General features: G+C 43.0%; 1 protein-coding gene across 3 annotated transcripts in view; it reads right to left on the bottom strand.

Annotated features, from left to right (window-relative positions):
* insrb (insulin receptor b) overlaps positions 1-25342 on the bottom strand; it is a 79036-nt gene that overhangs the window by 30183 nt on the left and 23511 nt on the right. The gene's annotated exons all lie outside the window — the stretch shown is intronic.

Raw genomic sequence — 25342 nt, 5'->3', positions numbered from 1 at the left:
TTTAAAGTGTGCGTGCTCTGTTGGCTAAATGATTCAGACTACATGGGGTTACTGATGGTTGGGATTGGTGGAGAGACAACAGGGTCGGTCTCAAACACACAAACACACCCAGTTCATGCAGCGGTCTCCAGCAAACCCTCCTCTTTTCTCACCCTCACAGACACACCTTTGTGCGCCGGCTGTTGTGGTGAAAATGTTTGGAGACAAATCCACAAAAGAACTGAAGGAAGACGCATAATGATCATCATTCATTCTGACTGCTGTTTTCTTTTTTCTTTGCTCATGTCTTCGCCATCAACATTTTCATTATGATTTATCAACAGAGTACAAAGTCTTTCTTCTCTGTCACACACCCGCAAACGATCACACCGCTTCCACATATCTGCATGCCTGTCTCAGCACGTCTGCTTGTTCACTTACCTAAACAGTAGCATTCTGTCAGCCTCCCCATATAAACAGAGGAATGCCTGCTAATGTTAGTGACAAGGCCCTAATATCAATGCAGTGTAAAATGATAGCAAGATGTTTGTTTTTGCAACCGAAGGACATTAAAAAGAGAACTTCATTAGCTTCTCGTGCTGGCTTTAAAAGACAACAGCAACAACTTTGATTGGATTTGGATCTGGGAAATCTAAAGACCAAGTCAACCCCTTGGGCCTTTTGTTGTGTTCATCAAAATGTTTCTGCGCATTTTTTGTGGTATAGCATGGAGCTTTGTCATGTTGGAGGAGGCTGCTTCTGAAAGGGAGTACTGTTCTGTCTGGTCTCCATCAGTGTTGGGCAGGTGGTACGTCTCTATGTAGCATCTACATGAACACCCAGAAGCAAAGGTTTGTCAGCAGATCACTGCATCCTAATGAGATGAACAATGGTTTTCACGTCTTCACCTGTCACTGGTTATGATGATGGACCTGATCAGAGTATAGTCTACCAGTTATCCAAAAGCTTCAAAGTGCAATCACACATTGTTTTCGGGACACTAAAAAGCTTGTTCAAATAGTAGTTTTAACAGTAGGTGTTAAGGGAGCACAGACATTTTTTTTTCCACTAAGCAAAGCCAAACTCGCCATTTTTATAGTCGCATGATTCCAAACAGCAGCATTTCATTTGGATGTCAAGCAACCTTCTCTGAACTCTCGCCTGCTGTCACCTGGTCCATTCCAACCTCTTTTTTAGGTAAGGTTAGTTCTTTCTTTCATGACAGCTGCTGTAGCAATGAATACCCAACAAGTCTCACCTTAAGGTCAGGTATGAATAACACACATGCATAAATACACAGAGACATGAAGACAAACAAGGAGAAAGGGTGAATCAGGCCTAATGAGCACAGTCTTTGTCCCCGCTTTATCGGCCTGCTCATTGATTTTCTTGCCTGTGTCTTCCTGTGTGCTGGCCAGCACTGCTGGCCCATCTTGTTACCATGGAGATGAGTCCAGACATAGACTGTCTGCAGTAATTAGCTACATGCTCCCAGCAGGCATTTTCTTAAGATTCCCCTCTTGTCATCATTTGTTTCTTGTCTTTCATCGTAGAGCCACACTCTTAAGTTCTGCACTCTTCTCCTCTTGATGCTCCTCTGATGCTTTCCCTTCTCCCTGTCCCACCCAGCCATAGTGTTTAGACAAATCTGCTCCTCAAGAAAGCCACAACCACTAGATCTCGTTACAGATGCTCAGGATGGAGCTGCAATCAATACATCTCACTGATGGTGCTCCTCGCCACTCCCTTATTCTTTATAACACTTCCTTTGTTACTATCCTCCACTTGCTGATCATTATTCCTTCGTAGTAAACCCCTCTACTGGTCAGTTCCTCTGTTCACCGCCACATGTGAGGCCTCACCCCTCCCTACTCACTGGTTTTTCTTCTCCTCCAGGTCTGTGCTGCATCTTTAATTTTGTCACAGTGTCACCAGAATATGCCACTGGCTGCAGTTTTTTTTTTCTGACATCTACACACAAACATGAAAGACACACAAAATGACAAGCTGAGAACACATACACCAGTTATGCAGCCACTGCTGCACAAACATACATGTAAAAATCTAATAATCTAATATACATTTTTGTATATTTTATACATACTTTTACATATACCATAATATACTTTTATTTTTTACCCTTTCTTGCTGACTGTAATTCTTCCTTTCTCTGAGTAATGATGCTACTGGATACCAAATTTCCTACAGGATAAATAGCATCTATCTATCCATCTATCGAAAAGTTTAAAAGGAAACAATAAACACTCGTAGACATAGCACTCTTAATCTCACTCATACACATACATACACACACAAACGCATAGCTAGGGAGAGGTCCAGCAGGCTTTGCTGACTCGACACTTTGGTGGGAAGGTGATGGAGAGAGGCATTGAGTGAACATCCATCTACAGAGTGAGACACCTGCATCACCGGCCTCATGATTTCCCTTCACAACACAACCACAAAGAATCACTCACACACACACATTAGACACACAAGCAATACAGGCAAGAATCTCTTCATAAGAAAGCAGCCTTCAGCCAGTCAACAAAAGCCCGGCACCATGTCCATTCTATGACTCACTGAGCCGATGTATCTCACAATGTGGAGTGGAGTAGGACACAATTGGTATCCACCAGTGTGACTCCCGTCTGAGGATGTTTGATGTCGGTTCTACTGCTGCTGGAGCCTCTCTAACCATTTTAACCAATAACCACCATTTGTATTAATCACTGTCAATCAAATGCAAGCTGGTTAATGTGACGTCAAAGACAGTTGAAAGTGAATATCTGTTACTAAACACTATCATGCAGTTCTAACTTCTCTAATACTACAGAGAAAATTACATATCTAAATAAATGAAATGACATAGCTCGGACAGCAGTTGGAGGCGTTCTGGGTCACTTGTCACGGCAGTGTGAACTCACAATGCATCAGGGCCACATTCAAGTCCTCTTGCATGAGCAGAGTTTTGTCTCATTAATTAAGAGAAAACACTCAGACACCATTACAAGTGATCACCAGAAACTGACAGAGCACCGTAAGTGATGTCTATTCGTAAGTATGGAGAGCCTTTTACTGGATTTTCTCCTGGTAGCTATTGAGTAAGTGAACAAGTAAATAGGTGAGAATTTAAATCAGGACAGAAATAAAATTAATAACGTAACAGCTTGTTACGTTCCACATATTCTATCATGTTACCATGTGCGCACACAAGAAACACGCGTTCATGCTTCTGAAACGGCAGCCCTACACCACCTGTTTGCCCACTGCGCCCCAAATGATGAAGCATACGTGTTTATTTCTTTTTCCACACAGCGCGCCTGTCATCACTCAGACTGCTGTGATCGAATTACAGACGGTCACTCCAGACGTATGTGGAGGCACATTTTAATGCGAGGTGTGAACACACACACTTAGACCTGTCCACTTTTGATCAGATCCCCCAGGATAACTGTTGGTGCCAGGTCTGAACCGGACCTGCAGCAATCTCAATGCACACATGCAGCCACAAAGAAACAAAGACAGCAGCTTGACGTATTTAACAGGACGCTCCTAAGTGCAGTTTTATGGATTGTAGTTGTTCTTAGATAAATACCCTTCTTCATCTCGGTAATTGAATCAGCGGTGCAGAGTGGTGGCCCAGTCGTGACTACGGTGTTTTTAAGCCTTCCCTTTCTGCCTCAATAGCCCATTATCTCCTCATATTAGCTACAGAAAGAGAGAAAAAGGGAAAGCGAGAACTCAAGATTGCCCCGTCTCCCTGTCCTTAGTTGACACAGAGAAAATGTTTATCAAAGGGTTGATTGTCATAGATTCTGTCCCTTTCTCTTTCCTAACTCAATCCTTCATTCTTCCCTACCTCTGGTTCTCTCTCTCTCTTACCTGGCTTTCTAAGATTTCAAGGGCTTTGAGTTCAGTTAGTTCTTTCGACCAGGGGGAGGGTGGTCTCTTTGTTGTTGGGGGATGCTGTGAGCCAGATATGGCAGCAAAGTTTGTAGTATCTTATATCTTGACAGAAAATTAACTATATATTTAAATATATATAGGTATATATGTCCGTTTACAGATTCTACGATGAGTTTCAACTAAATGGCAGTGGGATGTAAAATCTGACAATGTCCCTTGTGATGAGTGTTTTTCACTAATTCATGACATTTTACAGAATAAAAACAAAATAAATGGATAAACTGAGAGAGAGATCAGTGGAATAATGAATAATGACTGAGTACAGACTTCCAGTTCTGAGACTAAATGAAAGGTCAAATCAAGTTTCTGGGTTAGGTTACAGATAAAAAGAGGCAATGCAAAAGCAATGCAGATGCACGGGGCAGATTAAAATGTAGTAACAAGCATACGGGTAAATGTGAAGACAAACATCCACGCAGAGACCTTCCACAGGTAAACACAGAGTCTCTCAGAAGCCTAGAGTAGAACAAACAAGGAAATGAATCCACACAAACAAAGGAACGCAACCCTTTTCCTCCTCAACACGCACACAAACACACACGTACATATGCACACAAGTGCCACACTCCTTCGTTCGAGCAGGCTGGCCAGCTGCACTGAGCAGTAGGCACAGTGTGAGGGGGCCAGGGCAGGATGGCTGCAGTGCAGATGCTAGCTGTCCTATTTCATATTCACAGCATAGCGCTAAGCAGAGCCGCGGTACACAGGCAGACACACACAAACACACGTATGCGCATGTATCCATGCACACAGAGGAGAGCAGCTGATGGCCAGAGAATACACAAACAGTACAGTGTGGCTGCAGATGTCAGGTTTGAAGAAAAGACGATACAGCCCACAAATATTTGAAGTTTACGAGGAGAACTCATATGGCAGAGGAAAAGGTGCCAAAGAAGTTAAATTAAATAAACCCAAGGAGATCTAATTTGAAGCATCCGCATTAGGTTTGTTCTGGGTGACTGAGTTGAGAACACAAGGTTTCTCAAAATGTGCCCTCAGTGTTCCTCTGACAAATCTGAGAACTCCTATCCTGCCGGCCTCCTCCTTCCACTCATGTCCCACAATGCCTCAGGAAGGCATTTTATTCTGGGAGGAAGGAGGGAAACGTTCCATCATTACTAGGAGAAACAGGCTTGTCACAAAGGGTCATATACACACATTCCCTCATGTTATGGCCAAAACCCACAAGAAACACAGTACACACGTCACATGTCAGAGACACGTGAAGTTCTAATATCGCTCTTTTGTTCTAAGACAAGCCACCCTGCCCTTCCTGCTCCTCGAACCCCGACCCCAAGACTGTGGAGCAACTTTCCGGCAGCCAGTCCTGAGTCAAACTGTAACCATGAATATAGCTATGATTCAAATCAATTTTGTATTAAGTTGAAAAACTCCTCAGACAATGACAAAACGATCGATCACACATAAAATCTAAATTATGGCGATGATAATATTTCACAAAAAGAGAAGCTATGAAAGTTAGCAGCACCAGCATCCATCTGAACCTCTCTTTAAGCCGACGGAGCCTTAGTTTGACCTCTCCGAGAGCCAGCTTTCCATCAGCAGAGCAAGTGGCCAAGGAAACTAGCCAAGACAACCGGCCAGGGGTCTCCTGTGTCGGTGTACAGGGACTGATTGTGGAGAGTGTTAGTCATAAGCAAAACAGTGCAAACTCAGATTCAGGTTCAAAAGCATTAAAGGAATTTGGAGAAAACTAGAAGATATCTTGCTTCTGTTTGCTTTTTGTTTTGGTCATCCATCTACCTGATCACATCCCTGTTATGGTTTTGTGTGACATTTCCAAGGTTCTGTCATCATGGTCCTGTTCACATCTGGCTTTAACATGCATCTTAAGAGATTCGATCACAAGCTGAGAGGTGAAAGTACAGGTATGAACAGACCTGAGACACACTGCTAACACACTAGGATCAGACCACTGTCAGAGTTTATTTTTTCAGCAGCTGGAATACAAATGTGTCCTTGGCCTCCTCTGGTGATCACAAGTGGTCACCAGAGGAGACTCATTCTAATACCAGGTGTGGACGGACATACTTGGAACTTGTGACTGGAAGACTCAAGACACACATCAGTGCCAGGGTCTGAACTGGGTTTATAACTTGAGTTTAAGTTCTGACTGAAATGAAATGATATAACAACAACATTGCCATGTTCTTAAGCACAAGGACTGATACGTCAGCTGGTTAGGATGGTGGCTCAGTGTCTGCTTGCCAATCCAGCCCTCAAACATGCCCCTGTTGTAATGCTAATGCAGCGTGTGCCGCTCTAAAACCTCCCCTAATTAAAATCTTAGTTCCAATAACTGCCAGACTAAAGAGATTTGCCATAAGTACACACTATTAACTGCTGAGCAGAGAATAAGGGGAGATTATGAGCGTGTGTTCCTGTGTGTGTGCGCATTCACATGCCATTGATAAACAGTGTATATATATATATATATATATATATATATATATATATATATACACTATATTACCAAAAGTATTCGCTCACCTGCCTTTACTCATTCTATGAACTGAAGTGCCATCCCATTCCTAACTCATAGAATTCAATATGATGTCGGTCCACCTTTTGCAGCTATTACAGCTTCAACTCTTCTGGGAAGACTGTCCACAAGGTTGAGGAGAGTGTTTATAGGAATTTTTGACCATTCTTCCAAAAGCGCATTGGTGAGGTCACACACTGATGTTGGTCGAGAAGGCCTGGCTCTCAGTCTCCGCTCTAATTCATCCCAAAGGTGTTCTATCGGGTTCAGGTCAGGACTCTGTGCAGGCCAGTCAAGTTCATCCACACCAGACTCTGTCATCCACGTCTTTATGGACCTTGCTTTGTGCACTGGTGCACAGTCATGTTGGAAGAGGAAGGGGCCCGCTCCAAACTGTTCCCACAAGGTTGGGAGCATGGAATTGTCCAAAATGTTTTGGTATCCTGAAGCATTCAATGTTCCTTTCACTGGAACTAAGGGGCCAAGCCCAGCTCCTGAAAAACAACCCCATACCATAATTCCTCCTCCACCAAATTTCACAGTTGGCACAATGCAATCTGAAATGTACCGTTCTCCTGGCAACCTCCAAACCCAGACTCGTCCATCAGATTGCCAGATGGAAAAGCGTGATTCATCACTCCAGAGAACGCGTCTCCACTGCTCTAGAGGCCAGTGGCGGCGTGCTTTACACCATTGCATCCGACGCCTTGCATTGCACTTGGTGATGTGTGGCTTGGCTGCAGCTGCTCGGCCATGGAAACCCATTCCATGAAGCTCTCTGCGTACTGTACTTGGGCTAATCTGAAGGTCACATGAAGTTTGTAGCTCTGTAGCAATTGACTGTGCAGAAAGTCGGCGACCTCTTTGCACTATGCGCTTCAGCATCCGCTGACCCCTCTCCGTCACTTTACGTGGCCTACCACTTCGTGGCTGAGTTGCTGTTTTTCCCAAACGCTTCCATTTTGTTATAATAGAGCTGACAGTTGACTGTGGAATATTTAGGAGCGAGGAAATTTCACGACTGGATTTGTTGCACAAGTGGCATCCTATGACAGTTCCACGCTGGAATTCACTGAGCTCCTGAGAGCGGCCCATTCTTTCACAAATGTCTTGTTTCACAGTCTGCATGCCTGAGTGCTTGAATTTATACACCTGGGGCCAGGCCAAGTGATTAGAACACCTGATTCTGATCATTTGAATGGGTGAGCGAATACTTTTGGTAATATAGTGTATATATATGAGATGAGTGGAGTTACACTTGCAAGTCACATGTAACATGATAAACATGTCATTCTTCCATGTAGCAGTAATGTGGACAAGCCATAAAGATATATGACCACACTGGTCATATACTGTGCCCCGACACGTCCACAGTAAAGACGGGAAGAAGGAAGGCGAGGGCCAATGCAGTATCTGAAAGCAGAGTGCGATATGCAACCAAATGCTATGCTACAGATGCACAGGAGAAATGAGCGGTGGGCGGAAGGAGGGGGCCAGGCATAAGGGTGAAGCTCAAGGGGAGGAAAGGAGGGAAGGCACTGAAAGGGAGAGCCAGACAGAAGCCTGGCAGCGAGGGCCGATTCCTAAAAGGACAGAGCAGACGAAGCAGGCACGTGGTCACCACGAGGGCAACAATTATTAGCAAAATATCGCAACCAAACCAAATGGATGCAACGGTCCAGGGTAAAGAGCACTCCGTTCCTGTCCTCACATCCCTCACTCTCACATCAGTTCCCTTTGACAAACACCCCTCCCCCAGGCTTGTTTTTCTCTCCTTGTACAAGAATTTACGGGGCGTCTCCTCAAAAACAAGATAGCATGGTGGACATATCATTTACCTAAGGAGGGTCCTCGTGGTTTTTTTTACAACTTACATTCACATAATATTCATCTCACCTCATCTTTTATCAACTACTTTTAAATTACAGGGATTATATTTAAAAACAAATTAAATTATATTAACACAAAGGGACACTGCATAATACAAACAAGAAAGATCACTGCTAGGAGATTTTTATTAGGAGATCACTGCTAATTTCAATTCCTCAAGGATAACAGTGCATGGGGTATATTTCCAAGAAGTAGAAATACCAAATCTCTTCTGTTGGGACATAATAACACAGAGCTGCACACATGACTGGACCTACAACAAAGCTTGGCACTAAAGATAAAGATGTTTCATACCTATAATTGACTCAATATGCTCAAATAAACAAACTGCTGCAGGCCCCACCTGCAGCATCAAGTTTGGAAGTGCCCGTCCTCATATTTGATACCCACTTGTACTCCACAGACTATTACAGCTACAGATTGGCATTAATGTGGACATTCAAAAGCAGAAAGTAGAGATGAGCCGGGTCCTCAGCCAAATTCAGCTACGAGATGCCAGGTTTAGGCACATGGTGTCCCTTCAGGGCCCTGACTGAAAAACAAACCCTGGCTGAGGGATTTACACAGCAGGTGACTGCTGGAGGAGAATAGTCAAAGCACAAAGGAGTACCCGTTTGTATCAGGTCACCATGTGTGTGTATGTGTGTGTATGCATCTATGCACATACATAATGCATGTTGACCAGGGCAGAGGACCAAAGAATAAGGACTACAGCACATGCATTAGGAAGGGGGGAAATAATGTCAGGGGACTGAAGGGGCCCTGCTTATCCTTGGGGGGACAGAGGGGTACAGGTGTTGTCAGCGGAGGCCCCTCTAACAGGCAGTCTGAGTGAGTGCGTGGGTGGCACACAAAGAGAAAATCACTGAAACACAGCAGCCAGAGGTAAACAAGGAGGAAGGCGAACCAACCACCAGGGCTCGTGGTGAACTGCTGCTGCTGCTGCTAATGTAACAAAGGCACCTTGAACAAAATGAAATGTCTCTAAAATTCAACACTGTAATTTAAATATCTTGATTTCCTTTCTCTGTTACACGCTAGCTGGTGGACAAGAGTTCATTTCTGAGGCAGCAACAACCTGTTCCACCATGTGATGCTCACCAAAGCTGCATTCAAAATCATACAAGGACCGGACAACCCAGGAGGAACTCTTCTCAATAAAATAAAATGCCAATAAAGTATAAATAAACCCTACATGGACCCTACATAGATGGTGCAAGCTAATCGTCCCCATTTAGTGACAGCTTCTTTTATGAAACTTGGACATAACTGTGTTTGGATCTTCTCTTATCCGGCAAAAAGCATAAAAAAACAATTTAGCGCAGCATGCATAGAGGCCATATCAGCAACAAGCTAGCTTTGGTTTAGCTTCACTGTCACTGAACACTGACACCACAGGGGTAGTATCTAAGATGGACAACCAATTAACTGTTTCTTCTATGTTGTTCACTCAAGAAAAGGCACTTGACAGGAAAGCTGTGGGGGTCATAGCTTAACAACGACAAAAATGCTAAAATTATATCTAAATATGAATTTGAGCTAGAAGACTGAAATGATGAATGCACTCTTCATTATTCATGTAAATTCATTTAAAGACATTTCTACAAGACTAAAGCTAAACTAACACCTGACAGATCCGCAAGCCACCACTGTCCACAGGCTGCGTGCTGCACAGCCAGCACTGTAATCGACACCTTATTCTATATCCACTTGCATTATTTAATGACATGAAAGTGTAATATCGCGCACACACACGGGAAAAACAAAGACACGGCGAGCTGATTTATACACACCAAACAATGAAAGAATCTCTACACAGTGCCAAAACAAACATAATGAAAGCAGTTCAGAGAAAAACACAGGCTGCGTGCAGCTCCGCTGGCTACTGTACCAGTTGTTATTCTAAGAAATGCTGCTGCTGCGCAGATCTGTGCGAGCAAGCGAGGCAGAACATTAACGTGTAATGAGGAGAGAGTAGTAAATGGAACAGCAACTTTTACACACTTTCGTGGTCAAACAACAACAGGTGTATACATCTCACATGTGCGCTCACATAGCGATGAGATTAACAAGAAAACCAGATGAAGTCACATAATAATCAAAAGAGCAAGAACAAACGGCGCAATGAGTTTTCAGTGTGCAGCGAACCCGCGTTTCTGCAGTCAGCTTCTAAATATGATACCTACACCACAACACCAGCATATAACAGATGTGATTCTCTGCCACAGAACATTGGATAGGCTGAGGTAAACAGTCGTGTGTGTGTCTTGGTAATGAGATTGCAAAAAGTAGAATGAGGACTAAATTAGATCAGTGCAGAAGGGAGAGTCTGGGCGGTCAAGGGAAGAGCGGTTTACAGGAGACAGTGAGCAGGTATTGGTGACTGATGCTGTCAGCAGCCGTGGACGGCCTCTGGAATAAGGAACTATTCACTCGGGGGTCTGTTGACATGGGTGTAGGAAAAATATTACAAATGAAAATATTACAAAGAGAAAATAAAACTATTATTTAGGTCAAATGTGCATTATATGTACACTTTGTGTACAAGAGGGGAGCCTATTTAAATGACTGTCCAGTAATGGAAGTAATAAAGCATTTCCAGACTGATCGGTAGCCACATCCATGATCAATATCAGAAGAAATCCATCCCTGAAGATACTAGGAACAGCACTGATCTTGGGAGGAATAAAATGTATCAACCACGGGTAATATATTCATGATAGATCAAACTCTTAACACTTAACACTACTACAAATTACCATCCCTACCTGATAATGTTTTGTTCAGACGACAGCCATTAAAGTTATGATTAACATAATATTTGAATATAACCAAAGAAAACTGAAACGTCGTACTTAAGCAAATTAAATCCACTGTGACACAACACTGTGTTTTTGTTTTTTAAATGAATGAGACCACTTGTTATAGCCAGAGTAAGGAACTTGCAGAGATATGGTTAGCTAGCTCAAGCTAGGAGTGCCATGCATCCACCCCAGGCATTTTTCTGCAGTCCACAAAAGCTTCTATTTATCACTGTTAGTGATACACGTGAGACAAAGAGACTGGAGCATCTGTCTCAATCTACACATAGTGTCCACAGTATGGAGAAACGGAGCGCCAGACAGTTCCTCCTACAGACATACGTCCCGTCAAAGGGAGCCGAGTTTGTCATCCAAGCTGTTCTCTTCGTCCATCCATCGCTGCTATCCAATCCGGAGAGGGGGTCACACATGCAGATGTAACTACAGACACACACACATATATATATACACACACAGCAGAGAGGTGACTTTGAACTGCATTAAAATAACCATTTAAAGCCAAGTCATTCAGCAGAACACTGTGTGTTCATACCTCAATTCAAACATCCACTCCCAAGCTCTAGGCTCATTCATTCTCACATCAATGCATTCGATTCAGCGGCAAATTCAATTCTACGGTCTTTTTTTCCTCCCAATTGAGGGTGTAAACATTTTTGTAATAACACATTTAAGCAAAAAAAACTCAATGCAGGGGAATGCACGTTTTTTCTTTTTTATTGTATGTGTTTTGCCGGGTCACGTTATAATGCTTCCTCCTTTTGTTCATGCAGACCTCTCTCATTCGAGTATCTCCTTTTTTTTTTTTCCTAATGTTAACTCTTTCAGCAAGGGTCGCATTTCCACTAATTCGAGGCCAGCCCAGCCCAGCCCCTCCCTTGATGTACCCATTCCTTCGCTGGGAGGAACTGAGGGATAAACACACAAAATAGGATCCAACTCGGCCAGCTCCTTGTTCACATATTTGCACATACAGACACAGACATACACACACACACAAACACACAGATATTCCCCACTGCTTCCAAACTTCCATCTACCCACAAGCCCTTAATACCAATTATTTTAGTGGAATCGGCCAGAGTGGCGCCCCCTCTCCTTCCACGTACTGCCTGCATTGGTTGAGACATGCAGCAGGAAGTGAGATGGTGGACGATAAGGGGGTCTTACACCAGCATTCCTCCTGGGGGCTTAAATTCTATGTGGGTGACAAACAAAGCCATTTATTATAATAAAGACATTTGATAAACATCTTCTAATTCCGACGCAGGACATAAAACTGTGTGTAAAAAAATAGATCTTGCAGCTGAAGGCGGATTCACTGGGGACAGTTTTTTCTTGGTTTCTTATTCAAGAAGCAGCCACACTGAGAGGAGACTGTTCCAAAATGGTGGCTAGTGTACTGGTTTAGTTGGCCAGAGGCCTGCGGACGGACGGGTGCTGCTGTCGTGTGTCCGCTAATGCCCACTGCTCCTCCCTCGTGGCTGATATGAATTACACTGGATCACATGCTCGTTGTCCACCACCAGATCTCATTCTAGTTGATCTCATTAAACCAAATTCAGAGCTGTGTAGGTCAGATGTTGGTGTGGAACACACAGACAAACTAAAAGTGGAAAACTGACAGCACATGATGGGGAAAATTCCTCCCGGAAAAAAATCCTCATTCCACTCTATCTCTGCCAAGATACGAATCAGACAAGAAGCAGTCAGATGATATATGGGTATACACAGTGCACACACAGAAACACAGGTGCAGTGCGGTTCATCCAAAATACCAGCAGAACATAGCTGGTGGAGTCATCTATGTAATGTGTGTGCAGAACAGACAGCAGAGTGCAGTATGTCTGGCTAACAGGTTGGGAGCAGAGCACCAGAGCAGAACCTTTTTTAGTCGCAACAATGCCATCACAAGGCTCAGAGGAGCAGATACTGGAGAGAGGAGGCAACAGCCAAGGCATGCTAAATATTAGCTGGGCTGGACGTCACTCTGCCTGGTGATACACACACATGCGTCGTAAGAGCCTAGCTCACTACTTCATAGTTTATATTTAGGACAAGCTATGGGCCTCACTCGGCAGAGCATGCAGATTCTTATATGTCAAACCAAAACTATCCTGAACCTTTATTCAACTGCTGTGAACCACAAATATACATCAAAGCTGTTAGTGATTAAATGATGCAAACACATCCCAAAATAAACTGGATTAATAGGCCTGCTAAATGTTTAGCATAGTGTGTTGAGTGAGTATCTAGATGTTCATCAGACAGGATTTATTCCTACTGTGAATTATTTTATTTTATTTTAACACTCATTTTGAACTGAACTTGAAACAACCAACCAACCAACCAATCAAGTGAAAGAAAATCAAATGGAAACTACTGAAATATAGACCAGATTTACGCCTACAGTTTGGACCCACTGCATAGCCTGATGTGCACCTCCCCAGACATCGAACTACAAGTTGTGGTGATGCGCAAGACCTGCGATTGTTCTGAAATCCATTTCCTTGTTAGTGTCTCTCAGCAACTTTAATTAGCTCCAGCTCCAACATGGGCTACAGTAGCCACAGTTTGAAGTGCACATAGAATTTAACACAGATGACCAGCGTTTTACAACTACAAAACAACACACCAGTGCATAGGAATAAATGCTTACACCAGCGTAGCCCACTACGGCGTAGGCTCTGCGTAGACCTGTTGCAGGAGTATAAACCAGGCTTAACCATAGACTGTATAAAGATGGATGGCGGAACAGCTCCTCAAAAGTAAAGCAAAAGCAAGTATAGCTCCCCTTGGTGACTGGCTGCAGTATAGGTCATAAGCTCCATCTCCTCCATGTTAGTGGATGGGACTTGGGCCAAACTAAAACACTAAAATACACGTCAAATACATTTATTTCAAGGATGGGTCATTTTTTGGCATGTTCAAGGGTCATTTTTTTCTGAGAAGTTTCGTTTTAGTTATTTGACACTATAGAAACAAGATGTTTCTATCGCTGACTCCAAGTTGCCATGCCAACAGCTCTGTGAAGCGGCCCCGTAGGATCGTGAGAGTTGGGAAAAACAAATAAATAATAAATACAGTCTATAATCCAACATTTCCTTGTAAATGATGGACGTAGAGCAGAGTGCAGTATTAATTAAACGAAAACGAGTGAGTCTGAAGGAAGTGTGGGCAGGTTATCGATATTGCAGCTCCGCGTGGCTCCAGACTCTGGCTCCAAACTCCAAACAAAATGATGCCACCCATATCCCCTGGGAAAATAGCATCACTTTGGCCACCGCAAGGAAGTGGGGACGCATTGTCCATATTTATACAGTCTATGGGCTTAAGCTGCGGTTCTTTGCCCCATGTAATTGAGATGTGAATATCTTTGGGTTTTTGGTCAGTCAAAACAATACTGTGTATATGCAAAAAAAAAAAAAAAAAAAACTCAGTCAATCAGGAAAGTAAATGTCAAATTAATCCATAATGAAAACAAATTAGAGGTAAATGACACCTAAGAGTGGAGAGTCACCATACCCCTCACTGACACACATAATAAAACAGCAGGCCCCATTAAGATGCATAACTTTCTGAAATCGCACAAAACTGTGCAGTAGTGAAAGAATATACTTTGTACAGTCACAAACTCCAGCTGGAAACTGCTTCCTAAACACACACACAAAAAAAAATGAAATTTACACATGGACTGCGGACAAACAAGTTACAACCAATCACACGAAGAGTAACTCAGGCGTACACCAATCACAGGCACACACACTGCCAAGGCAGCCATCTTTAGTAACAAGAGCCAGGCCTGACAAGTTTGGTCTATCATTTTGAGGCCCAGAAATTCCTGCATGTCTGCATACCACAGCCTGCAAGGGGAAGGAAGAGGGGGAGAGCTAGAGAGAGAAAGAGGGAGAGAGAGAGAGCACAAAGCAAAGGAATAGAGGGACAAAGTAGAGAAGAAAGGGAAAAGGGAGGGAGTGCAGAGGGAGGATCTTTCACATAAGGTGGAGCATCAGAAGCAGTGAAGAGAAGTGGAGGGAGAAAAAAAAGAAAGAGGCAGGGAAAGGAATTTCTACTCCTTTTCATTATTTTGTTTTGGCTGCGTTTGACGCGTTTTCCAGGCTTTTCCACACACGACTAGACGTCCCAAATTATTAACTGCTCTCCTCATTAGATCAGCAAGGCCATCAGTGTAGTGAAGAGAGATTGTGTAGTGCTGGGAATGCATATTACGACCAAGAGTCTTGTCCATTTTCAACCATTTTAATAAAGACTGTGAGAGCAACAGTAATATTTAGTCTTATAATCCGGTCACCACTTGTGTATCAACTAAGGGTGCATTTATACAAAGAGATAAGGATTATCAGAGCAATTTTATGCTTGCAAATATTTATTACCACTCAAGCTATCAGGAAGACAGCAAAGGCGGCTAAGTGACTTTGCAGGATGACTTTTATTCTAAAGGATCTTCATGCTGCTATAAGAGGCACAATAAAACGACTCCATAGTGTACCAAGCAGCAGGAGTGGGACCAGGTTCAAAATAGATGCAAAGAAAGTAGCCTTTTGTTTTAAGGATCAAACATGAGCTGGTTCGCCTCAGTTCTAACTGTTGATTTCCACGCTGACAACCTCATCCTCTGACCTCGCATCCTTCTCCATTATCTAAACCCAGCTGCATATCTTCGCATCCTGTTTATTAACGCATGACAACATAAACACACGCACTGCTGGCACCAAGACTTATCTCAGCTAACAATCTTACAAGTTATTTTCACTCATATGCGAACGTTACACATGTCACCCATTACGTTGTTTCTGTGTAAACACGTCTTATCAGATTTCTTGTACTATAGATTCTGCAGATTTACTAAAGTTCCCAAATAATGCTCCAAGTCTCAACAGAGAGACCACTGCAGGTCAGTGGAAAGTACCGGTTTTGCAAACTGGAGCCGTGCCAATTTTTGTGCAGATGCCAGCGGTGTAGAGGTGTAGAGGAAGAAGGAAATGCAGAAGGAACACACTGTACTTACTATGCATTATGATTACTTGATGAGATGCTAGATTTCCTTATGTAATATCCTACTACAGTATTTACTATCAGCTTCCTCAAGTTCGGGTTACAAAAAAAAAACACTAAGCATCTAAGGAAGCTTTAAGGAAGTGTGGCAGGTTTTAATTCTGCATCAGATAGGTACATATAGTGGGTGGTCCAGCCTCACTCTGACCCCAAGTGTCAAAAAGTATGGCCTTAAATGGAGAGAGGTTCTCTGGACTGCACCATTACTGCCCATGCAAGAGTGGTGGTCACCATCAAAGTTCCCACTAACTTAAAATTGAGCTCCTTTTCCAGACACTTAACACATTCTGAGGAGGACAAGACACCCCTGAGGATAATGTGGGTCTCCTTGACCTTAGAGAAACCTGTTATATGGTTCAAGGAAAAGAGCCATTTCTCAAAAACCAAGGACGTGACATTAAGCGAAGTGAGTGATCTGGTTCTGGACAGAACTACGTGGAAAGGGTTTGGTTTGGAAGGCACTTCAAGGGTGGGGAGGTTATGTGAGGATAAAGAAGTTCAGCTCAGGAAAAGCTCAGGAAGACAAACTTCATTTCCAGCACTGACTTTTGAAGGTCTCATACACGCATGTTTTGGATATTTCCGTATGACCTGTTCTGTCTGTTTTGTTTTTTGTTCCTCGATCGCACCAGAGCGTACGTGGCCAAAAAGGCATTGAGTCTTGCAAAGGTGTTAGGTGAGCATGACCTCCACAACCCACAGACTACCAAGAACACTCTCTCAACCTGTGGGAAACGCTGCTTTTCCAAGAAGGTGATGTAACAACAAAATTCTTGAGAATTTCAAACGTCGAAACACCTCTCCCTACCCAAGCACTGTACCACCTCAAAGCCCCCCATGAAATTCCAAGTACTTGATGGAGCATAACCATCACATATTCCAAATACTGTACATACTGGTAGCTGTGGTTAGAGACTATGTTAAGCCCCTAACACGTGGTTCTGAGATCACATATGCATGAACATACACGGAACTTACTCGCTCCACTGAAGCAGCAACGTTGGCTGTGCAGCGAGTTAATGATGTACAGGTAGGAACTGCATCTGCTTTGATTGAGTTACACAACATCACTTCCTCTGAAGCTGGTAGGTTTTGATAGGGCTGTTACGGTAAACGCTAAAAAGATTTGCACGGTTTCCTCATTATGCCAACTGCCAAACTGTTGTAGGCGTCACACTTCAACACAGAAAACATTAAAAGGAAAGCTATAGTCTTTTAATTTATGAAACAGCAAGAGACACTGAAAACTTCAATGGTCTTTTGGTGTCCAATGTTATTTATACAGAAATTCAGCAAGGTTCAAATGTTTAAGATTAAATTACTTTTAATAGTTATTACTAATTGGGTCACCTCTTGTAATGATGAGTATGTTTACATAATAACACAGTAGAAATAAATGCGCAACAATGAAATCTACTATGCCCCACAGATATGTATAGCCTGTATAAAAACAGGCAGCAACCCAGCACCATCAACAGCACTTAATAGTACTTCACAGTGTGTTGTAAGGGTTAAAAAACATGCACACGACAAACCGACTATTCTGTACAACCCTATAAGCATTTATGCTCTGGTGTCTTGGCCGCAATACTGGGACATGTTGCTACTGTTGATCAAACTGTGTTTCCAATGTTGTGTACTTGGCTATTGTTGTGAAGAGCAATTTTATACAAAGGAGCATCCTCACTTTAACAGAAGTGCAAATGTGTGTGTAACAATGATGTGAGAGCTACATGCTTGGAGTCACCTGATCTGCCAAAACACCTGAAAACAAAGCCATTCCCTCAACCCACGGGAGGGACGCATTATTTTCCCTCGCTCATGCACAAGCACTATGCAATCCTTACTACTCGGCTCTCGTCTCAGGTGCCTGACTGGAACCAGTTGATAGTTTGCAAAACAATCAATGAAATACACACTTCCACTACTGTCAGCGCTCCGCATTTCTGTCGAAACGGTTGTGGATCTAGAGAGCTGTGATCCATTCATCTGCCTTTTCTTTCCTTTCATTTTGCCACACATCTAAATAACCCTCCTCCATCTTCCCCTGCCAGATTTCCCCCAGGGTCCTGTCATACAGCTCAGCAGTAGGAAGTACTATGGACAAAGGCAGGAAGTAATGAGGAAGTCCTTTGAGACGGCTCAGGCTGCAACAAGCACTAGTCTGCCAACACGCTTTCCTGTACAGCTCACAGTTCCACAGAATATAACCCCCATTAAACCACATGTATAAGTGTAAAGAGAATCAAACTGTTAGCCTCATTAGGAAGAAACATCAGGCGCCGTCTCAATATCTACGTATGTGAAATGTCTGTTTTAAAAAGAATGTAAAAAAAAGAAAGTATTACACCTCCTTCTGCCACAGTGCAGGACAAGTGCATGTGAACCAGTAACCTTAAAGATGGTTGTCTAACCATGTCCCAATCATCTCGTACATTTCGTTCCAGCATGCTGTTGTCCTCAAAAGCCCCCGTCCTCTCCGCACTACATATTTACATGTGTACTAGCAGCCAGTGTTCAGAGACGTGGGCAGCAGTGTCAGTGTGCTCCACTTAGTAAAGCTGTGTATCTGTTGTGCATGTGTACCACTTTTCTATACTCACTTGCACTTTCATACTGTGTGTGTGCAGCAGGATGTGGGAGTGCCAGTCCATTGATGAGCTGGAGGAGAGAGGAGAGACAGTTTTCCAGATCCCCCGAGGCGCTCGGCTAGCACTGCCTGCCTGCTACTGCACAATCGCAGCAGGCTGAGGGAAGCACACACACGTGCACGTACATAACTGTTGCCAGCTTATCAAAGTTAATTTGGATTTGTTAACAAGGATGCAAGCTGCCAGGAAGGAAAACACAAGAACACGATTACTACCTCTCCCTCTCCATCTGTCTGTTTCTAGCCTTTCTCCCCTCTCTATCAGTTTTTGTCTCCTCCACTCACTCATTGTCCCTTATAAGAAATTCATGGTAATTCAAACATAGCTGGGTGTGTGTTGATGTAAGGCACGCCACCGTGGAAAAGCTTTAACTATGACAAACAGAAGGCATCAAAGAAAAGCTTGCATGTGTCTATAGCAATGAAGAGAGAGAAAGTTGAGAACAAACCTTCGCTGCTCTTTCTTTTGTCTGTGAGAGCGTCTCGCTATCAAGATCTCATCAGATGCAATTCTCTTTACTCGAGAGGTGGAATGGAAAAGGAAACTGGAAACAATTCACATACTATCATTTAAGTGTTTTCCTGTTTGAATGAACAAAAGGGCACATGTCTTTTCACTGTAGAAGGGATCCAGATATTGAGAGCAACTAACTGGTGTGAACTATTGTGTGTCAGATTCTCCGGCCATGAAAGCATCATTACCTCAAGCTGGACAAACTGACCCTAATATGACACATGCACAAATACACACAGTGTATGTTCACTGCTTTACGATTTCCTCTCACTGTGTACAAGGTATTTAGTTAACTGTAAAACAAGCTCCCACTTCCAGGCAGCTTAATTCCAGCGAGGGTGAAGAGTGCGAAGGATAGCATTTCTAGCTCAAGTCCCCTCTCAATGGAAAAGCATCTGTGTCAAAGTTCAGGTGGCACAGGGGCTGTCTTAATTTATCTTCTTACCATCTTTATGGTACACTCGTTGCCACTACTGATCACACACAGAAGGCAAATCAATGTGTTTTTGCCTGTGTGAACTACACAGGTGATTGGCATGCGGTAGGCACACAAGACAAACAACACGCCTTCTCCTCCAGATGGAGTTGAGAGCGGTGACTCAATATATGTGCACAGGCTGTTGCTTCACAGATCGGCAACACGTCAAATTTAGTGAAGTATTTGAATGCGCACAGAACAGGTTCTGAGCCTTATAATGTTTCTGGACTTAATGCACATCTGGACATTTAGAGTGTGAAGTTAAAACATTAATTCAAGGGCCCGGGATTTCACATGGCCGCCCGTCTGTCAACATGTAGTAGTTTAATGCTATCTCATGTTGATGAATCAATTTAAATGTGTTTCTAGCCATTATTATATAATGTACTTTTTCTCATTTGTGCAAAAAAAGTAGTATGTTCTTAGGTTCTCTGTAAAAACAAATGAAACAAATGTAGACAGGAGAGGAGGAGAGAGAAGTGAGTCTGGAAGGAGCCTGAGCAGAGACACTTTTACACCCAATTAAGAGGCTGGGCTAGTGAAGTGTTTTTGTTTGGTTGTGGGCGAAGGCCAGTGGCACGCTTCACAGAGCTTCCATCCTTAATACTGTCATTTTCTTTCTCTCTTTAGCCTCCTTCAACTTGGCCGCTCGCCATTCCGGCGAAAGTGTGCGTGCGTGGTTTTTGAGCGTGTGTGTTTTTTGTGTGTACCTGGGAGCCACACTTGAAATGCCCCGCCATGTTTGTTTTGCTCTGTTTGTTTTGCTTTGCCCAGCCCCTTCTCTTCCCCTCCTGGCCTCCTCGTCTGGCCCTAGTCTTATCCACGCCGACAGTCCGATTTCATTCGATTGCAAGAGAAATAAAACACTAGTGGAAATGTCACTGAGGAAAATTTCCCTTATCAGCGGGGACTTATGAGCACCAGCTGAGACGTGAGCCGCAGTTTACGATATGCGCAATGCAACTCCAAGTTAAAGTCTTATGATTAGAGAACAAGGTAATGATGCCATTTAATGGTAAGATACACAGATATAAAAAGCAACAGTTCTTATCTGTCTACTAAGCCAGAGACAGGAAACCATTAGCTTAGCATAAAGACTGTGGGAAACACAGGGTGCATTAGGTTTATTATGTTTGTTTAACCCACAGAGAAAAACAACTATGCGCAAATATCACAATTTGTAGTTTTTACAAGAGGTTACGTGCGGGACAATTTCTTGGACAGGAACAGTAACTTTCTGAGGTCTTTTAAGTCCCTCTTTGTGTCTGCATAAAAGATGTCCCCTACCTAAGCTGAAGTGGAAAGATATGCTCTGGTTCTGTTGCCGGGACACAACTCAATAAACAAAAACAGACATACTCGAACAAAGACTTGGACATACACATGGAATATCAGTATAGTCTTAAAACAACAAAAAAATAGTTTCTGATGATGTGTTTAACCTCCGTTTCCATCTGTCCATAGATCACTGTCAGTTTTATTTCTGGTGAAGGCCTACTTTATATCTGCACTTCCATGGAAAACTTGCAGCGAAGAAATTTGCATTATATTGTAATATACGCTATACAGCCTCATTTCATTTCCCCTCATGCTCCTTTTAAGCTACGTCTGCATTCCCTGGTTGCTTGAAACCGCTTAAAGGTTGAATTTCTTTTAAATGTCTGTGTCACAAAAATGTACACATATTCCTCGCTGTTCGAAGCTGGGCGATGTCCAAGTTGAAATCCTGAAATGGCCCGACTGGGGACAACAAAGTCTCATCGGATGACGCTTAATAAACCATTTGGATTGACCACCGTCCGAGGTCTAACCTGCGCCACTGTGATGGCCACCAAGGGGTTTGTGTAACGCAGAGGGGCTATTTTCCCCCTGTGGCTTTTGTCACTGGGAGATGGAGCAGTAGCCTGAAAACAATCGCGGCAAACAACAAAGCGCGTAGGCGTACGCAAAGTGAACTTTGACCCGAAAAGCTTTCTCTCCTCCCGGGTTATGTGTGTTTCTGTGTGCATGAGTTGTGCAAGCAAAGTGCGGGCTGGTGTGTGAGCTTGGACACAGTGTGCCAGGTCTCAACAGCAGATAGAGCCTTAACTAAACAGGAGATTGACTGTTTGCTCCAATTCCCTCTTTCTCTCATCAGTGAATATTACCCTTACCTCAGTTCTAGCTGGAGTTTTCTCTTACCGACTTTGTAAATGTAATCCAGCAAGCTACCGGCATCTGTGTAAATCCGTCTATCTCATTTGTCTCATCTATAAAATTGTCCAGTTTCATAATAAATGTCTTATTATAATATTAAAATTCTTTACCCTGACTCAAACCCTTCCAATGTATGTCAAAAAACTGTCTGGATCAAAAACAAAACCTAATTTGTTATTAACTATGTTAGCACAAATTCGTTGTCATTTCACTCATCCTGGATGTGTCATATACAAACATGTGGGTGTGCAGGTTGTGTCGACATGCCTACACACCTTGTTGCATTTGCAGGCGGTGGTAGCGATCCGTGAATGGCGCTGATGTCAGACCTGACAACCTTCCACTTCCTTCCTATGCGTGTGTTTTTAGTCTCCTGCGTGCCAGTCTGATGTCTGAGCACCAGAAGCCAACGTTTTATTTAAACTCACAACCTTTGATTGAGGAATGATTATTTTAATGTTTAATCCTTTGGGGGTTCATTCACTGCTAAAAAGATGTTCAACAAAAAAGCAAGCCGATGATTGAGGATTTTGGAAGATTTGAATCAGTGTCAGAAACTGGGGTTTCCTGATGCTGTTAATAAAGCAGACCGGTACCCTTGATAGAAGAACAATAAGAAAGACGAAAAGCAAAAAATTAACAATAGTCAATCAGGCAACAAAGCCACAGCAACTTGTGACAGCTTGTTAAAGCTGAGAAAATTGCAGCCTGCACTTGACAAAACCTGACTACTTACTGAATCTCCACATCTAAATGTCAACCTGCAGTAAGATGTAAGTACACACACACACACACACACACACAAATTACATGCGTATGTAAACTAGAGACACACTGGGCAATGAATGTAAATTCTCGTACACGTTGTTTGACTGCCAACAACTTACTTAAGGGCTCTGCGCCCTTAAAAGTGACATGTCTGAGTGCGCACACACATGCTCACAGTGGTTTTCCTGCTTGTAAGGAGCAGCGTAAGATCAGAGGAATGCAGGCTCTCCCCTGGCTCTTACCTAGGGCAACTGGAACCCTATAAAAACGCAACAAAAACAACCCCACAGTTTCCACTCACACATAAACTTTAATGCCCCATCTAATGTTCCTCCACCCTGCACCCACGTCTGCGTGCACATGTGCGCATCTGTGAGTTTTCATTCACTGAAGCTCTGATTAAAGATTCTTTAGTTTCCTCATGCCTCCATCCTGTATGCGTTTCATAGTGTTGCACTGCATTCTCATACAAGTTGACCTGTGGGGCTTAAACGCACCATGGAAACACGACTCCAGCTGTATAATAAAGTGGTATCAAACATTGTAACACACTGCTAATACTGCTGACAATGTAGTTGCAGTTGTCTAGCTTAAAGTCTGACTGCATTTGAGAAAAGCAGACTAAAAACATGTAGAACTACAGTTCCAATGGGGACACACTTATATTAGCACATACACTCATTTGCCAGTTTATTAGGTATACTAGAGAAACCAAATGCATCCTAATGTTGCCGTCCTGCACTAAATTTCAGCTTTGTGACTGCTGTGTGTTCAGTTTGTGGCCAAGACAAGGTGCAAATTCAACTGTGTTTGTGTTGTTTAACCTAGGCCACTGACTATGTGTGCTGTAATGGGGTTGTCAAAATAACAGAAACATTGGTACAACACACTTCAACAGTACTACAAACCATAGCCTCCAAAATGAAAACAGTTGAATCAACAGCTCTCTCAGTTGTTTGAAACAAATGCTGAATACCACAGCTTTACCATAACTGTTACATAAGACTGCATTAGCTTCCACTGGTGTATACTGTGTTTCAAGCACACACAAACATTTACAAGGAGCATACACATATCATCCCTGCTGTGTAGCCTGCTGCGTAGCGGGGTGGGTAGGGGGGTGGGGGGACTTTGCATCATGTTCCAGAAACAGCTCCTGCTTCAACGCTCAGCTCTGGACTGAACTGGTGCCTGACACATTACGCAGTGCACAGCATCATACCTGCTGGACTGGCCGATCTGAGGCTTCAGAATATCAAGTCCAGTTAAAAAAGAAAAGTGGTTTTGCGATCATTTATCCACCAAATGTGGACCATAACTATGAATGGGAGGTGAAGGAAAAAAAGAGAACTGTAGTAAAACATCCAGTCAAATGCAGTTAACAGACTGAAGTTACCACAGTTTCAGACTCGTACACATTGCTACAGCTAATCTATTATTCATCCTTGCCAACGATAGTTTGTACAAACATGTCTTTGTGTTGCAGTCATCTAAGGTCTATTTTTAACCAACTCATGAGACGTTTAAGAGCGCTCCAAATTTGAAGAAAGTTTAGACAAAATATTAGAAAGCAAATTACCCATGATAACAGATTTATCTCACCTCTAATTTTTTAGCTCTCAATTGTGCGACGTTTTTAACATCCACATGAGAAATGTGTGTGTGAGAAGACGCCGTGAAGGGAGCCATTTCCTGTATTACTTTCCAGACAGTGAGACCTGGCAGAAAATCGAGGAGCCAGCATTATACGCGGGCTGCAACAGTCGATGTTGAAGTATAAACATGGCCGAGGTTGTTATGCTTTGAACGCTAGCCTCTCTGTCAACCACAGAGACAGAAGAGAAAAAAACAACACAAGCTATAATCGCCTTCAAAAAATAATAAGCATTCTCTGTGTGTGTCTTACAATAGACACTGTGTTTATGGTAAGAGAGGAAATACTGACTGACACACTGGCAGACCAGCCGTGTGTACTATGATGTTTATCCCTGTCCGTCAACTCTCTCGTCCTAAGCCTCTTTTTTATTTTTTCATTGCAGTTTTTCCCCCATAATGTCTACCTTCGAGTGTGTCGCTCCCTGACTCAACAATGCAGCTGAGTCATTTCACACATCAAGCAGATCCCCAGCCTGTAATTACAGATGGCTTGCCCACAGTGCTCCAGTCAATGAATGCTAATCGGAGGGCGTGGCGATGTCCGCGACCCCTGGCTGTTTGTATCAGGAGAAGCCCTCTGCATCGTGGATCATTACATAAACTATCTGGAATGAAAACATCAGTCGCCTCAATTGATTTCTGAGAGGAAAATTCTCCAGTGCACATTATGTGTCTCAATGGAACACTTTACAAAGAGCAACATGAGACCTTGCCGTCTGTTTGAATAATTGTAAATCTCCATGGTCTAAAAAACCAAGAGTTTTAAAAAGTGGCGGTAACGTCAGTTTTAATCACTAATAGCTTCACATGCTCCATGAGTTGCCCGTGTCGTTTTCTCTGTTAG

The sequence above is a fragment of the Chelon labrosus genome (assembly GCF_963514085.1).
Source record: "Chelon labrosus genome assembly, chromosome: 7".
In the NCBI taxonomy this organism is placed as follows: domain Eukaryota; kingdom Metazoa; phylum Chordata; class Actinopteri; order Mugiliformes; family Mugilidae; genus Chelon; species Chelon labrosus.
Note: the sequence above shows the minus strand (reverse complement) of the source record. Positions and strands in the feature narration are given on the sequence as shown.